This window comes from Enhydra lutris, unplaced genomic scaffold (genome assembly GCF_002288905.1).
Source record: "Enhydra lutris kenyoni isolate GAN:26980312 unplaced genomic scaffold, ASM228890v2 scaffoldscaffold22, whole genome shotgun sequence".
Lineage (NCBI taxonomy): Eukaryota > Metazoa > Chordata > Mammalia > Carnivora > Mustelidae > Enhydra > Enhydra lutris.
In genome coordinates this window covers 13,811,371-13,828,067 of record NW_019154106.1, presented here as the reverse complement: position 1 = coordinate 13,828,067, position 16,697 = coordinate 13,811,371, and the positions used below count along the sequence as shown (strand labels likewise).

The 16,697-nt window shown below is 35.6% G+C and overlaps 1 pseudogene; it reads right to left on the bottom strand.

Annotated features, from left to right (window-relative positions):
* Positions 1 to 5,511: 5,511 nt before the first annotated feature.
* On the bottom strand, positions 5,512 to 6,443 carry LOC111150108 (annotated as a pseudogene).
* Positions 6,444 to 16,697: the final 10,254 nt, after the last annotated feature.

Sequence of the window (16,697 nt, the reverse complement as noted above, 5' to 3'; positions counted from 1 at the left end):
AACTAACCCTCTAGAGGAAAGTCCACATTGTTGAGTTTTGGTTTTTAATAGTAGGTTTGCACAATTTGGTTTTTCCCCAAACTCAAGTTATTTTGCACGCGTCCTGGGATCCAAGAACACAATTTGTTTTGGGTTTGCATCATGCTCAACTGGGTGATGGTTTCACTCAGTCTGTACAAGTCAGTCTTGTGTTCTGCAGTCTTGGTCTGTGCCACTGGGCTTTTCCAGTGAAAGGTGAAACAGGTAGCATCATTCCCTACAATGAAAACTGTATCATATCAGAGCAGGAAAATGTATCTGTTTCACATCCTTCATTTTATGAATAAGAACATGAGAAAGTTAACAACAACAATAAAGCATATGTTACATTTGCACATGCTAACTTAATTTTCACCACCACCATCATTATTATGATATCTATTTTACAGTCAAGAGACTTAGAGCTTAGAGAGTTTCAGTGACTTGCTCAAGGTCATATTTCTAATGAATCGGGGACTAGGTTCCTGATTCCAGACTTTGATTCCAGAGTTTGTACTGCTACTCATCTCAATCCCAAAAGTAACTATTAATTGTGCAGATCAAAATCTCAACTACTGATCCAAAATGACTCTCATTTCTACTATATGACTGGTGTATATAATATATTCTATAGAGTATATTTTATCAAAGTCTTTATGAACTTGAAGGAACAAAAATATGTTCTTTGTATAGCTAAAATATGCATTTGATCACTTTGCTTGAGTGCCTGGCAATGTATGCCCTCCAAGTTGTTCCCTCTTCTGGCCTGACTGCTGAGTCATGCTCATACAGCTCTACTTTAGTTCCTGCAACAAGAGCCTATTTCAGCTTATTGAGATCAGTGGAGAAATTGCTGGTTTCCCACCAAATCCATTCTTCTCTCATTGCAAGATTTTCAGCAGAGCAATTGCCTTGTTCATGGCCCTACCTAGGATGGAGGCACATGGTAGATATACAAGAAATATTTTTTGACTAAAGAAAATGGTGAAATGATCTTTTCAATAGGTGAACTCTATAACTAAAAGAAGCACATGTCTAACTATCACTTAGATATTTCTCAGAATAGTGTCAAGATGCTCCAGGCTTACCCTGAAACCATACTTTGGAATTGAGGAGTGTTAAGTATATATGAGTTACAGCTCTGTGTGGGTCTTGAGAGTAACTGCTACTTGAGAGCATAAGTTTGCTACTTAGGACCAAAGGTTTACTGTCCACAGAAGTTTTGGGCCTACATCATAAACAGTAACCTACCTCTGACCCAGAATTTCTCTCAATGGTAAGTTAATTACATTTTATCCCCTCAAATATTGTGCTAAGTTTAATTTTTAAGGCCAACCTCTTTAAGACACTAAAAAGCCTGATGTGATTGCTCTAGGTTTTATGTTAAAAGGTGGTTCTCAGTATAAAAAGCCAGGACAACTTCTCATTTAGCATGGAGAAATCCAGATAGGACAACTTGCACAGAGAAAGAAAGTTGAGTTTTTATTATTCTAACCAGAGATCTCTCCAGACCACAAAGATTATTTAATGCAATTATCTACCTATATGGGTCATGAAAAACTTATTTTCTTTTAAACATTTCCTTGAGGGTCCCTATGTAAAATTAATAATCTCCTCCCCTGTATTTCATACAACTTAGTTCATATCGCTTATGCTAACCTGTTATGCCTTTGATCTCATATTCTATTACTTTTCTCATATTCCTGGGTTCTAACAGCAATGGCCTCCAATTTTTCCTTGAATATTTAGTGAATATTTGCATTTAAACTCTTTTCTAGATATTTCTTGTGCTTAGAGCACTACCTCCCCATACACATATAAGCACATGTGCATAGCTACTATCTAGACCACTTTCATGAGGTTTTTACTTACTGTCACCTTCTCCCATCCAAGTACTAACCAGGCCCAACCCTGCTTAGCTTTTGAGATCAGACAAGATCAGGTGTGTTCAGGGTGGTCTGGCCGTAGATTTACCGTCACCTTCTCAATAAAAGTTATCTTCATTCTCATGCTTTAGTCAGAGAACCTATTATTATCCTACAATAATTTTTTTCAGATTTTGCCATACAATTACTAACTTATTATATGATTCACTTGTATTTTATGATAATTGTTTTTGTATGTCTCACACCACTGGAATATAAGCTTCATGAGACCAAAGATTTCTTTTTCTGTTTGGTTCATTGATAACAAATACCTAAAACTGTGCTGGCTATATAATATACACTCAGCTAAAACTTGCTAGAGGAATGAGTGAACTGATTAAACAGCAGTTTAGCATGCTAAAAAATAGTACTAGATAAATAAAAGCAAATTTATATACAACATTATCAGTATTTTATAATTAGAGGGATAGAGAGTTAGTACACAAATAGTGGTAGTTGGAAGTTTTATGGAAATTAACGTTAAATTCTAGATTCAGACCATGAACAAAAATAAATTCTAAGTGGTTTAAATTAATTATAAATATTTTAAGTACATATTTTTGGTATGAAATCTGTTCATATTGGTTAATATAATACTAGTAGTCAGAAAAATCTCTGAGATCCTTGGGACTTAGCATAGTCCCTATTGATATCTTATTCATATAACAGGCTAATGCAGATGTTACTGGGAGACCTTTCTTCCAGGGATTGAATGAGTTGGAACTTTTTCCTGTGACTCCACACCATCCCTGGGCTTCACAGACTTTTGTTTGTAACTGGAGAACAAACAAAAATAAAGGGTTAATAGACAGTGACTCATGCGAGACTGTTATGGTGAGGCTTGGGCATGTAATACACACTTCCACCCGCACAGCTGAGAAACACATCTAGTTTTCGGTTTTGTTTTATTTTTCACTAAAAGGGAAGACTGGATTTGGGGACAACATAACATACTCTACCACTAAACATTTGACAAAGGATCTCTTTATGACAACCCTGATGAAGAAACTCACAAGACGGAGTTCAGCTGATCTGACTACATACTTATTTAAAATATGTTTTATTTTTAAAATATTTTTATTTAAATTCAATTAGCCTAGGTATCTAGTGTACAACAGTTCATTAGTTGAATATAACACCCAGTGCTCATCATATCACATGCCCTCTTTAATTCCCATCACCCAGTTACCACATCCCCCCACATACCTCCCTTTCCACAACCCTCAGTTTGTTTCTCGGAGTCAAATCTCATATAGTTTGTCTCCCTCAATTTTTTCTTCCCATTCAGTTTTCCCTCCCTTCCCCTATTGTCTTCTGCACTATTCTTTATGGTCCACATATGAGTGAAACTATATGATAATTGTGGTTTTTTGATTGACTTATTTCACTTAGCATAATACCCTCCAGTTCCATCCATTTCTATGTAAATGGCAGATATCCTGTCTGATGGGTGATTAATATTCCATTGTACATTTGACCTCATCTTCTGTATCCATTCATCCATTGAAGGACATCTCAGCTCTGACATTTCTGCTATGAACACGGGGGTGCAGGTGCCCCTTCTTTTCACTACATCTATATCTTTGGGGGTAAATACCCAGTAGTGCAATTGTGGGTTGTAAGGTAACTCTATTTTTAATATCTTGAGGAATCTCCATACTGTTTTCCAGAGTGGATGTACAAGCTTGCATTCCCTCCAACAGTGTAAGGTGGTTTCTCTTTCTCCACATCCTCACCAACATTTGTTTTTCCCTGTCTTGTTAATTTTAGCTATTCTGACTGGTATAAGGTGGTATCTCATTGTATAAATATGTTTTAAAAACACATTTCTAAACTAAATTAGAAGATGAACACCAAGCTGTAAACAAAGATGTGACATAAAATAGCCAGTCTATTCATCTAATTAACAAATACTTAGTAGCCACTTCTTATGTATAGAGTTTATAATGCTGGTATTACAATGATGATCAAGACAGAAATGGTTTCTTCTCTCATAGAACTTGATGTACAATGAGATAACATTTATAAAACTGAGAGTATCAGAGAAATAATTGCTTCAGTACAAAAAATATGAACTCTGCAAAAAAGAAATAGATAAAACAAAGCAAAAAAGAAGTAAAAATGAGGAAATTTTCTGGCTGTAACTAGATTAAGTTTTACAATGTGTGTCAGGGTATAGCTATGTAGAGAAAGGAATTGTGCTCTTAGAGAGGTAGGCAGTTTGGATTTATAAAATTAAATGTAGTGAAAGTGGAAATAATGTAGTATAATAAGAAAACCCGTAATATTATGACATGTAAGATTATAAGTGATATAATCATAGTGGTTATTTTATGTGACAACAAGTTGGATTCTAAAGGAAATTCTTCACTAAGAACTACTAGAAAGTGCTATCCAGTTGACTACTCTGAAACACACACATACACATACATACTACACAAATATGCATACACATACATGTGTATAGTTGTGAAACTTGTGAAACTTGTGAAAAAGATTATAGATTTTGTACATCAAATAACATTTAGCTGTTCATGCCTTGAAACCTTTATTTTTTTTTAAAAAAAAGCATTTTTGAAACAGGCAATAATATTCTAAAAAAAGATAGATCATGTGTTATATATGAACAATGGTGTGTTCACTTGAAAGTCTGATATGAGACATATGACAAGATATACAAAGGCAAGTGCTAGAAACACTAAGGGTTCGATAGTTTCTTACTGCCACCAAACCCAATTGAAATATTTAAAAAAAAAATAAAAGAAAAAAAAAAAGTAAAGCTATCTCTACACTCCCCCAAATTTTCTATAGGTAACTTGTTGAAATGTATTTATTGAAATAAAATCCAAGTTCCGAAACTCACTGAGATTGTGTTATCACCTTCTGATAGTCATTGTAAGAAAAGACATAAAATGGATCTTAAATGGATACCATAGGATGACAAGTATGTTCACTAGAAATGAAGTTTATTGAATTAATTATTATATATCTGAAAGGCAGACAATCATCTAGTATAAAGTCACATTAATTACCATGGTTATATAAATCTTATGATATCATATCCTACATAAAATATCCAATTGTCAGGGATGTCGTCTCCAATTTTAACAATGCCTCCTGGTGAAATTATATTCAACTGAAGCGTTTTAAGATAATAACCTATCATCTCAAACCAATACCTATTCTAGGTGCAAGAAGACACCATTACAGTTCTTTTAAAATCATACTTGAAAGAGTGACTTGTGAGGTATTGAGAAGCCATGAACAAACATTCCCAGTCACAAAATAAACTACTGAATTTGACATTGGGTGAAAAGGAAAGAATGGATGCTATTGTCAACACATCTTATCATCTCAGGTCTCAGAGACCCAGAGAGTCTGGTCTACAATATGCCTCCCTTTTCTTGGTGCTATTACTCCTTTTCTTGGTGCTATTACTCCCGTCTCAATTATGTATTCTTTGTCTATTTATTGAAAACAGAAATAACAAATTTTCTCAGAATGATTTGAAAGTCAATTTACCCTCCTAGTGAACTATGGGTCTCATTCTGCATTTGAAGTTTCCGTTTTATTTAGTTAAAATTGTTCCTCTGACTGCTTTGCTCATGGCCTCCTTTACGTCTTTGTTCCTGAGACTGTAGATCATAGGATTCAACATAGGAATTACTGTGGTGTAAAACACAGCCACCATCTTGCCCTGTTCCACCGACTCTTCCTTTGGACTTCTGAGGTACATGAAGAATAGGGTTCCATAAAATATAGTGACAGCTGTCAAGTGGGAGCCACATGTGGAGAAGGCTTTCTTTCTTCCTTCTGTGGAGCGCATCCTTAAGATGGCAATAAGGATAAATATGCAGGAGATGATAATGATTAGCAAGGAATAAGAGAAGTTGAGACCTGCCAAGGTGCGCATGGTGTATTCTTTGATGAAGTTTCCTGCACAGGCCATTTTGATGAGGGCTGGGTCTGCACAGTAGAAGTGGTTGATCTCAATGTTCCCACAGAAGTACAAACCATGAGTCCACAGTGTTGAGATCAAACTAATGAAGAAGCCATATAGATAAGGAAAAGTGATCAGTCGAATACAGATGGTCCTTGACATCCGGCTGCTATAGAGCAGAGGGTTGCCAATTCCCATGTATCTGTCAAAGGCCATAACGGCAAGGATGAACACCTCTATGTGGACAAAGGCAATGAAGAAAAGCACTGCACTATACAGCCAGGATAGGAAATGGTTTTGATCTCAGCTACTAGATTTTCTAACATCTTCGGCATGACATTAGAGGAGAATCACACATCTGCAAAAGATAAGTGACTGAGGAAAAAGTACATGGGGCTGTTGAGCTGGGGACTGATCCTGATTAGTATGATCATGCCAATGTTCCCAATCAGTGTGATAATGTAGACCAGTAAGAACACCACAAAGAAAAGGAGTTGTAGTTCAGGACGACTGGTTAATCCCAAAAGAATAAATTCTGTCACATCAGTAAAATTGAGCATTTTCTTAAATCTGGTCCAGGTAAAGATGCATGTTATCTAATAAAATAAACAGAAATCACAAAATACACAGACCAAATATAGCTGTTCTGGTTGTATAATATCATTTCTTAACCTATTCTTTTTCAATTCCTCTGCTAGTTTTCTTTTTGTTTTTTTTTTCCCCTCAGATATCTTTTCTTCAGTATCTCTTTCTCTTATGCATGTAACTCTGTATGAAATTTTTTATAGAGAAAATAGGAAAATAATATAAAATTATAGAAATACACCAACAGAACTTGTGATAGTTATTCTTGTCTACACAAAAATTTTAAGAGGGGTGCCTGGATGGTTCAGTCAGTTAAGTGACTGACTTGATTTCAGATCAGGTCAAGAACTCAGGGTTGTGAGATCGAGCCCAGCATCAGTCTCCATCTTCATATGGGGATCTGCTTTGGATCTACTCTCCTTCTCCTACTACCCCTCCCCTCCCTCTCTCTAAAATGAATAAATAAATCTTAAAGAAAATAATGCTAGCAGTCATAACAATCTCTGGAATCTTGGTGGTTTTGCACAGTAGAAGTTGTTATCGTATTCATACAGCAGGCTAATGCAGATGTTACTGGGAGACCTTCCTTCCAGTGACTGAATGAGCCCTGGTCAGAATCCTTACTTGGAATGAACCTGCTTAAGATTCTCTCTCTTCCTCCTTTACCTGCTACCCCTCTCTTTCCTCTCTCTCCTTCTCAAAAACAAAAACAAACAAACAAAAATCAGAAGGAGAATATTTGTTCTTGCTAGTTCCTGAAAAGAAAAGACCTTTTAAACCAGCCCCACATTTTAAAATGTGCATACACCTTTATTCACTATATTATGGAGTTTTGAAGGTCTATAATATAGAGAAATTTACTCAAAGCCACAAAGAAATGCTGTTTCATAATCAGAAACTTCAGTGTCCATTTATGAATCTTGTACATTGAACTGTTTTTCAAAAAATGACTTAATACAACTGTATAAAATGGGTTACTACATACCAATTGTCCTTATTCAAAAAAAGCAAAATATTTTAAAGCATCACATTAATTTAAGATTTTTAAAATTTTGAAAATCAACCTAATCGAGAATTGAATCATTGCCAGCATTTGTCCACATTGCAAACAAATCTAATAAGAATAAATTGAAACACCACCTCTCTTTAGAACGTCTTCTCCCTTGGGTCTGGAAGCATTACCAAATCCTATGACAGCCTCTTTCTTCCTTTCTTTCTGTCTTAGAACTTTAAATAAAATAAGAACAATGAGACACTGAATGGGGACCTACAATACCCCTCTATCAATATTGAAACTTTAAGTAATGACATTTCTAAAACATAGCAAAAAGCTAAGGACATTTTTGAAGGGTTGGAGAAGTTATTTTTAGTTTTTCACTGTATAAAATTAAGATGGCTAACTGTCTGGATTCTGAATACCATTTAGGACATTCTAATACACTAGTTTAAAAATTTTGAGCTCATTTGCCAGCAGTAATATTCTACATATATTCTGTTTATTTATGAAACAATAGGTTGCACAACTGATAATTGGTTCTTCATAAAATCCTGTTGTATTTGCCAACAAAATACAAGTTAGAAAAATATCACAATCAATATTTTAATATTTATTCATTCACTCATTCATTCATTCATTCATTTATGTAGTTAATACTTTCCAGAAAAATCACTGGTTCTTCTCTTATCCATAATAAGCTGTTATGTTCAACCTGTTTCTTGTGTGAAAAGACATCTAATTTTTCTTACCCATTATCATCTGAGATCTGTCCTGCCCTCTTTATTCTCCAGGATTTGTCTCTATCTTAGTGTTCCTGCTATATTTGTCTCCCACTGCTCATCTCCTGCTTGAAATTTATGTGATAGAAATCAGATGGTGATTGGAAAAACAAGAGATGTCTTTCATCATTTCCTAGACTATTGGGAGTGACTGAGGCAAAAGGAAAAGGATTGCACGATAGGTCCTCTCTGCCAAAATGGTACCTTCAGAGAGTTGTTACCTCCTCTAACCATGAATTTGAAAAACAGTGAAAGAGAAGGCATTGTCAACTCTACTCCAGATCCTTTTTGCTTTGCAGGGAGATCTACATGATTCATTCACTTTCTCCCAAATAATTACCCAATTTCCACACATTTACGCAAGAAACCTTTTAATGTTCTCAGTCTATTCTATCCAAACACTCTTAAGAAACATTTTTTTTACAAATTCATTGCTTTATTGGATGATTAATAAACCATATGTGTAATATGTAATGAGAACAATGAGAACACTTTTAACTGCTTTTTTTTCACTATGGCAAATGTGATCAAAACATAGAAGAAAAAGATAAATGCTATTAGGAAGTGAGGAGTGTTATCAGTGAGTAAGACATGCCATATGAGCTCAGTCTCCAGTTTCAGGAAGGTCTTAAATTTTAGTAGCTATTTAATGACAAATTTGGACAGGGGAACAAAATGAGATTTGAACTGTTGACACTAAGGACATCCATCTATGTCTGTGACCAGTTCAGTCTGTGGTGGAATATGTATAGCAGGATCAAATGCCATCCAGTCTGCCCAGGAATATCCTGGTTTTGCATCCTGGGAAACACCTCAGGCAAACCGAGAAAATTGCTTCCCCTTGGAAATGTCTGGGCCCATAGTGAACCCGCCAGCATCCTACAGACATCTTGAGAGTGCTGTTTTTAACAAAGAAGAGAACTATAGAAAAATCTCATGTAGAGTGAAATTGCTCTCCCAGCTTTTCTCTAGGTTTACTCCAAACATCAAGGATGTAGAAGGAAGGGGGCAGAAAAGGAGTAGTGGGTTTTAAACAGTACAGGGTCATTTCTTAATGTCTTCAGAGCAAGTGTGCTTGTCAGTCATTGTGCTGGAACATATTTCTGGTTTGAGCACAGACAGGAGAACTTGTAAAAGTTCCATTCCATGACTCTGCACATGTGTATGGGGGGACAAAGAGGAAAGGAGACAGACACTGGATAAAGTGAGAGAAATGGAAAATGACTCTTTTTACTACAAGAGAGAACGTTTTTAATAGAGAAAGCAGAAACATAATTATCTGACTATCACACAGTGATAGAGAAATCACTGGTTTTGGGGTGAATGGTGCATATTTCTGCCACTGAATGATTGCAGATCTCGGACTAGGCATCAGGACAAAGGCCCACACCACAACTCACATGCGTTGCTGCAACAAAGCTTCTAATCCCACTTCCTGATAACCCTTTCCAAGAACATTCTCTCCCTATGCAGAATTATAAGGACAACCTAGAGACCCAACACTTCAGACTGTTTCCATAAAAACGCACAGACTGTCCTTGTGCATGAACCTACCTGGGCATGAAGGAAAAATGTTCTCAGAAACATCTCATCTGTCATCATCGAAGGATAAATAAGTAGGATTTATAAGGGTTGGATCTCCCACTATGGTGCTTTCTCACTGGAGAGTGTAGACAGAGACCTGTAGAGGTCATTAAAAAGCTACACATTGCATCATCTACAATGGGAAATGAATCTCAAGAGCAAAATGACTCTCAGAGGAATTACAATTTTTAAAATAAGCAAAGTACAAGAGCTAAAGAACTTGAGACTTTCTTCCTCTTAAATTGTTTTGTCTGTACCCTGGTGACTCTGTTACATTTGTTTATGTATGTGTGGGGGGATTCTTAGCTTCCCATGTGATAATAATCATGTCAGTAATACATCAGCCACAACATACATTTCAAGCAATCTGTACTACATGAGTACAATTCTGTTCATTAATAAAGTTCCTTTCATTTTCAGTAAGGAAGAGTTGTAAAAAAAAAAAGGGGGGAGAATAAAGAAGGATTCATGTCATATGATCATATTCACATGTCATTGATGAGCCCCAAACTGGCTTCTCCACATCTGAAAAGAATATGCTTCCCTAACACCTAAATGAATTCCCAGATTAAGTTTGATAATATTTTATTAACACTGTAAACAAAAGGAATTCCTTGGTAAATACTTTTTATTAATAGAAGATGATTTCTAATAGTTATCCTCTCCTTTTGTGTAGTTTCTACTTATTTAAAATAGAAAATAAATTAGCAGAATTTAATCTGGGAGACATAAGGTTTTAATTTTTATTGCTTTAATTTCAAGAATTGTTTGCAGGTGTGGTGGGTTAATTTTCAGTTCACAACCTCTATATTGTGAGGCATGCAACTTTATTCCTCTAATTGTGATTAATTAATATTTTAAGACTCCATTTTTTAAACTGGAAGACATTCAAGTCACTTCAGTCCTGTCCCTACTTTCCATAGAGCTGCACCTGTGTTCTACAAGATGAATGTACTACAAGGCATTGAAAAACACATTTCCTGACCTTGGCCTCAGGATCTATATGCATTGACATGCGTTTACTTACTTATGTATCCACTTACTATGGGACTGAGATACAGTAAAAAAAAAAAAATTTAAAAAGCACCTGCTATCATAGAGATGATCTTCCATTGATATATTCTCATCCTTATCTGATGAGTTTTCCATATTTAACTATGTCAACATATGTCAACTACTTTGACACCTAGCTGGTCAGTCAGTTAAGCAGCCAACTCTTGATTTCAGCTCAGGTCATGATCTCAGGGTCCTGTGATTGAGCACCCCCCCCCCACCCTTCACCGCCTGTGGGGCTCTTCGCCCAGCACTTAGTCTGCTTGAGATTCTCTGCCTCCCTCTACCTCTCCCTTCCACTATCTAAATAAGTAAATAACTAAATAAAGTCTTAAAAAAGATCACTTCAACCTTAACTTTCACCAATTTTATATGCTTTTTTTGGCCTTTAAGAAATTAGGAACAGTCTGGAGCTACCACACTGTACAGGACCAGGGAAATTCCTACAAGGCTTATGTCATACCTCCCTAGACACATGCTGAAATAATTATTAATTGAGGAACTTGTGCCTTCCAATGATTCAACTAGAACAAAGAGTACAGCCTATCCTACTACTTGAATTCTAAAAACGTGATGGAGTGGGTGTTATGACCTCCGTCAATTTCCAAATCATATGCAGAAAAAGTGGATGAAGGACACGGATTCCTCTATTTCTTCAGAAAACACAAGCTGAAAATTTTAACTTTACCTTTTGTCTCTCTCCTTCCTCCAAGTTAGGATGTTTTTTCTGGATGTTCTAATTAACTCCATTTTCACATTTACTATTTACTTCTGAATTCTTTCTTCCTTGTCTAGTATGTATATATATAATTGATAATTGTATAATATTAACTATCATAACCTGGATAGAATGCTTAACAATGATAACCTAGAAAGAAATATTATTTGGAACATGTATCAGTCAACAAGCTTTCAGCTAAGTTGTAAATTACACAGAGGAATGTGTGCAAGACCCTTGGAGCTGGGTAGCGTAAAGTGCATTAAGTGTTCCATAAACAGATCTTTGCTGACTTAACACAATATTAATTTAAAAAAAAGAAAAAACTCAATGAACCAAACTACTACTTCCCATTCTGTCTTACCTGAGGCACCATGGGCCACCTAACACATGGCAGCAACCAAAGTGTGGACATGAACACAAACTGGTGCAGTCTGTTTGCCTTGTCAAGTATGACAATGCACAGTGCCTTCCAATGAAGAAGGGAACCACTTATTTGGCATCAGCTTTTCCCATAGTTTCTCCCATTTATTACGCTCCAGCCACATGGCTTTCCTTCTTTGTCTTCAACATGCCAGGCTTCATCCTGAAACTTCGTACTTGTTAGTGATTCTCCAGGTTACAGTTCCCAATAATCTGTGTATGTTTGTCTTCTTCTGATCCAAAAAGGCTTGGATTCAAAGTGTCACCTTTTCCAAGGGTCTTTTCCCAGCCCCTGAAATGACATATCAGCACAACCCTCACTTCTGAAGCTGCAAGTCACTGTCTTCGACATTGCCTTGCCTTACCTTCTCCATTGTACTTAAAATTGCCTAAAATATTTTATTATCTGTTTGTGTGCATCCTTGGTATCGAAATACCCCCACCTCTAAAACATAATGAAGGATGTTTCCTGCCTTGTGTATTTCTGAGTCTCTAGTTTGTAGCATTTTGCCCAAGAATTAACATAGGTTGGATGAAAGAGACATTTTACACCAAGACTAGCAATCACTATCTCCAGATAACAGCTCTTTAAAACACCTAGAGAGCAACCACTTCAGAATCCACCACAAGGGCAGAAAGTTTCCAGGGAGAAGATGTGTAAATTATAGGCCACCTATTGGTCTTTCTCTATAAGAGGTATTTCTTAGTTCTGTGGAAGTTTGGCAAGAAATAATAATTTAAAAAAGCAAAAGTAAAAACAACCAGTAACTCTGAAAGTCAAATAATTGTACCAGAAGAGGGTTACATTCATAATATTACTCATAGTGTTGGTAATTAGTATTCATAATGTTCATAGTGTCCCTCATGTTATTCTTCAGGTATTACTAGTGATAGAGTTATTTTAACCACATGTATCAATTAAAGAAAAACTTCAAATGCAACCATATTGGAAAGATGAGGAGAAGAACTGATGGTTCTTGGGTAGGGATGCAGGGATTGGAAGATGAGGTTTTATACTTTAACTTTAGTAAATAGATACCAACCAATCATGCACATATTTGAAAATCAATAGACACATAAGCCTATAATTTAAAATGGGTTAATGCCCAAAGACAGTAAGAAGTTGTTTATCTGTGGAGAGATAGGGAGGGGAGAAGTGAGACAGGAGTATATATAAGCCTGTAGAACTATTTGACATTTTAAACAACATATATGCTTTACATTAATAATTTTAAATAATTACAATAAGATATTTTAACTGAAAACATGCACATATGTAGAAATAGGAAAAAAACTAAAAACAAAATCTCAAATTTGATTTTTTGAAGGTTGTAGTGTTTAATTTCCGTTATATGCATTCACATGTTTGAATTTTGTATAGTTACTGTAGCATCAGTCAGAAGAGAGTACTCCCTGCCATGGAAATAAGTAACTCAACATATGATAATATCTTGTAAGACAGGGCACCTGGGTGGCTCAGTGGGTTAAAGCCTCTGCCTTCAGCTCAGGTCATGATCCCAGGGTCCTGCGATGGAGCCCCACATCAGGCTCTCTGCTCAGCAGGGAGCCTGCTCACTACCCCTCCCCTGCTCTGCCTGCCTCTCTGCCTACTTGTGATCTCTGTGTGTCATATAAATAAAATCTTTAAATATATATATATAAAATCTTCTAAGACAGAGGGCACTTCTCATCCATCCCACATTTCTAGTATGAGTTGGTGGAGGGAGCTTTTCCACATGTCCTCACCTAAGAACCAATTCTTACATCTTAAATTTTAAATATTGCTGGTCACCAGGACAAGGAAAAAAAAAAAACAAAACAAAACACTGAAGGGTTTTCTCACGAACAATTAAATGCTCAACTTAGAAGTGATATGTATAAATTCTAATCTAACTCATTGTCTAGAAATACTTCCACCTAAACCCAAAACGAGAAATATAATGCCATCATGTGCACAAATTGCAAAGAAATTAAAATAACTAGTGAGCAAAATGAATGACAAGTGCAGTCATGTAGAATTTTTTATTTTTTTTTAATTTTTTTTCAGTCTTCCAAAATTCATTGTTTATGCACCTCACCCAATGTTCCATGCAATACGTGTCCTCCTTAATAACCACCACCAGGCTCACCCAACCCCCCCTCTCCAAAACCCTCAGTTTGTTTCTGAGAGTCCACAGTCTCTCATGGTTAGTCATGTAAATTTCTATAATGAAATTTCACTTCTTATGTTTGGATCTTTAAAAAAATTATTAAAAGTTTTAAAAATGTAATGTTCCCCTTTGATGTACCATATTTCTCATTTCATCATCAATTGCATCCTGTAACTTAGGAAAAAGGTTTAGAAAAAGTTTGGGGGCCAGTACAGTTTCTTTTTGCTTGAACAGCTAGAATTGGCTTCTGTTGCTTGAAAGAAAAAAAATTCAGACTCTTAATACTATCTAAAATGTCCATGTTTATTTTTCTATATATGGAAGTCATCTATATTCCTTAAGAATATCCCACAAAAACTACTCTTTGAAGATGAATTCTGAGGAACAGAATGCCATAGGATTGCTTTGGGGGGTGAAATCAGTTAATATTTATAAAGCACGGACATCAGTGTGTCTTATAGGCCAAGCTCTGACTCAAGTGTTTTGTAAATACTAATTCGTTTAACCATTACACAACCCCATTGCATTTGGTCCTTATCATTATGGATAATGGGAATTTTCTCAAGTTTGGTATACAGGATAATATTATACACAGTCCCATTTCTGATTTAAAAAGTCAAAACAAAACAAAAACAAACAAACAAACAAACAAAAAAAACATGTGTTCTGTATTCAACTGGTTGAGTTTACATTCTAGCCTTAGCACTTTGATGTAACTAAACTGGGAATATTTCTTAATATTTTGGAGTTTCAGTTTTATCTACTGCAAACAGGATTTTATAAATGGGCAGGACTATTTCAAAGATTACATGAAATAAAGTATGTTCTATGCATAGCACTGTGAACAATCCGTATCAAGCCCTCAATAAATGTTAGTTCTCTATCATGTGAAGTGACGAATTCTATAGAATATTGTATTCTGATTCCCTTATCTTCTAGGCTCATTACTTGACAAGTTCTATAAATAACAGTACTGGAAGTCCTAAATGTTTGCACCTTACTGGTAATAGACATTTTTCATTCCAAGTAGTTATTTATAAATCATAAATTTAATTTTGATAATGAATATGATTGCCCAAGTAAGTAACAGAGTTTTATGGTTATACACAATCCCAGAATAAAGAAACCTATTTAGCTATAGGGAAGGGACTGCCTTTACAAAGAATATCAGTGACTCTTCTGGTGACTAATGCAGGCAGAATTTATATTATTTGTTTGTTCACTCCATTTCCCTAAGAGATTGCACAAATAAGTGAAGAGGAGGCAATTACTTTGTTAGATCTATTTTTTTTTTTTTTTCACTGAATGAGTCCTCTGGAGAAATACAACTGGCACAGTGAACATTAAACCTTGGAACTCACCACTGTATAGGGTTTTCCTCCTTTATGTTCAGGCTCAGTATTTTCCTTCATACATTGGAAAGTCTTTCCAGTAACAATGACGTCTTCTGGGGATGCTTCCAGGATGCTGATTGCATCCTGTTTCCCAGGTTGATTTTCAACTTAATCCAATTTTCTGAGACAGTATCTTCTACAGCACTGTTCCAACTTTGGGTCACAATTCTATTACCATCTTACTTTGCATTGGGGGCTGAATCATGTTTCTCTGAAATCCATATGTCAAAGTTCTGACTCCCCCTACTTTAGAATGTGACTATATTTGGAGGTAAGGTCTTTAAAGAGAAAATCAAAGTACAATGAAGTCCTAGGACTAGGTCTCAATCCACAATAACTGGATTCCTTATAAGAAGAAGAGAGTAGACAAAGACATATACAGAGTGAGGACCATGACAAGTACAGGAGATAACAACTTCCACAAACCAAAAGGGAGTCCTCAAAAAACCAGCATTGCTAGCACTTTGACCTTCAACTTCTAGCCTCTAGAACAGTGAAGATTAACTTTCTGATGTTTAAGCCCCCCAATCTGTGGTATTTGCTCTAGCAAACTCCTATAGTCTGTAATGGAGATTCACAGAATGTTTTGATAATGGAATGAACTGAGACCCACATTTTTGTATCATCATTCTAGAAAACTAAGCAAACTATGTCATTTTTTTTCTGTTCCAATTTAATCTCCAAATATTTAGATTAGTAAATTTTTCCCAATCTCATTCATCCCCTTTTTTGTAATAAGAAACACAAAATCTTTTCATTCTAGCTAAGTATTTGAACAATTTCAATTAGTGCACTTGTGAACACTGGTTCCAACAACCTTTTAAATGAATTAATTTTTTAACTTTTAATTAGTCCTCACTACTTACTTCAACAGAGATGGATCTACCTCCTTTTCTTCTCCCATTTTGAGCCTTTATCTCTTTTTTTTAATTTTTAATGCACGAAATACCTTTTGTAAAAAGTCTTTTAAGTAATACATTGGATCACCTTTTGTTGACAAATGCTTATGAATCACACAGACAGTATTAACAGAATTTTATTTTGTTAAACATGTTCTCCTGATCACTTTACTCATGGCTTCTTTCACACCCTTGTTCCTCAGACTGTAGATCATGGGATTCAGCATGGGGA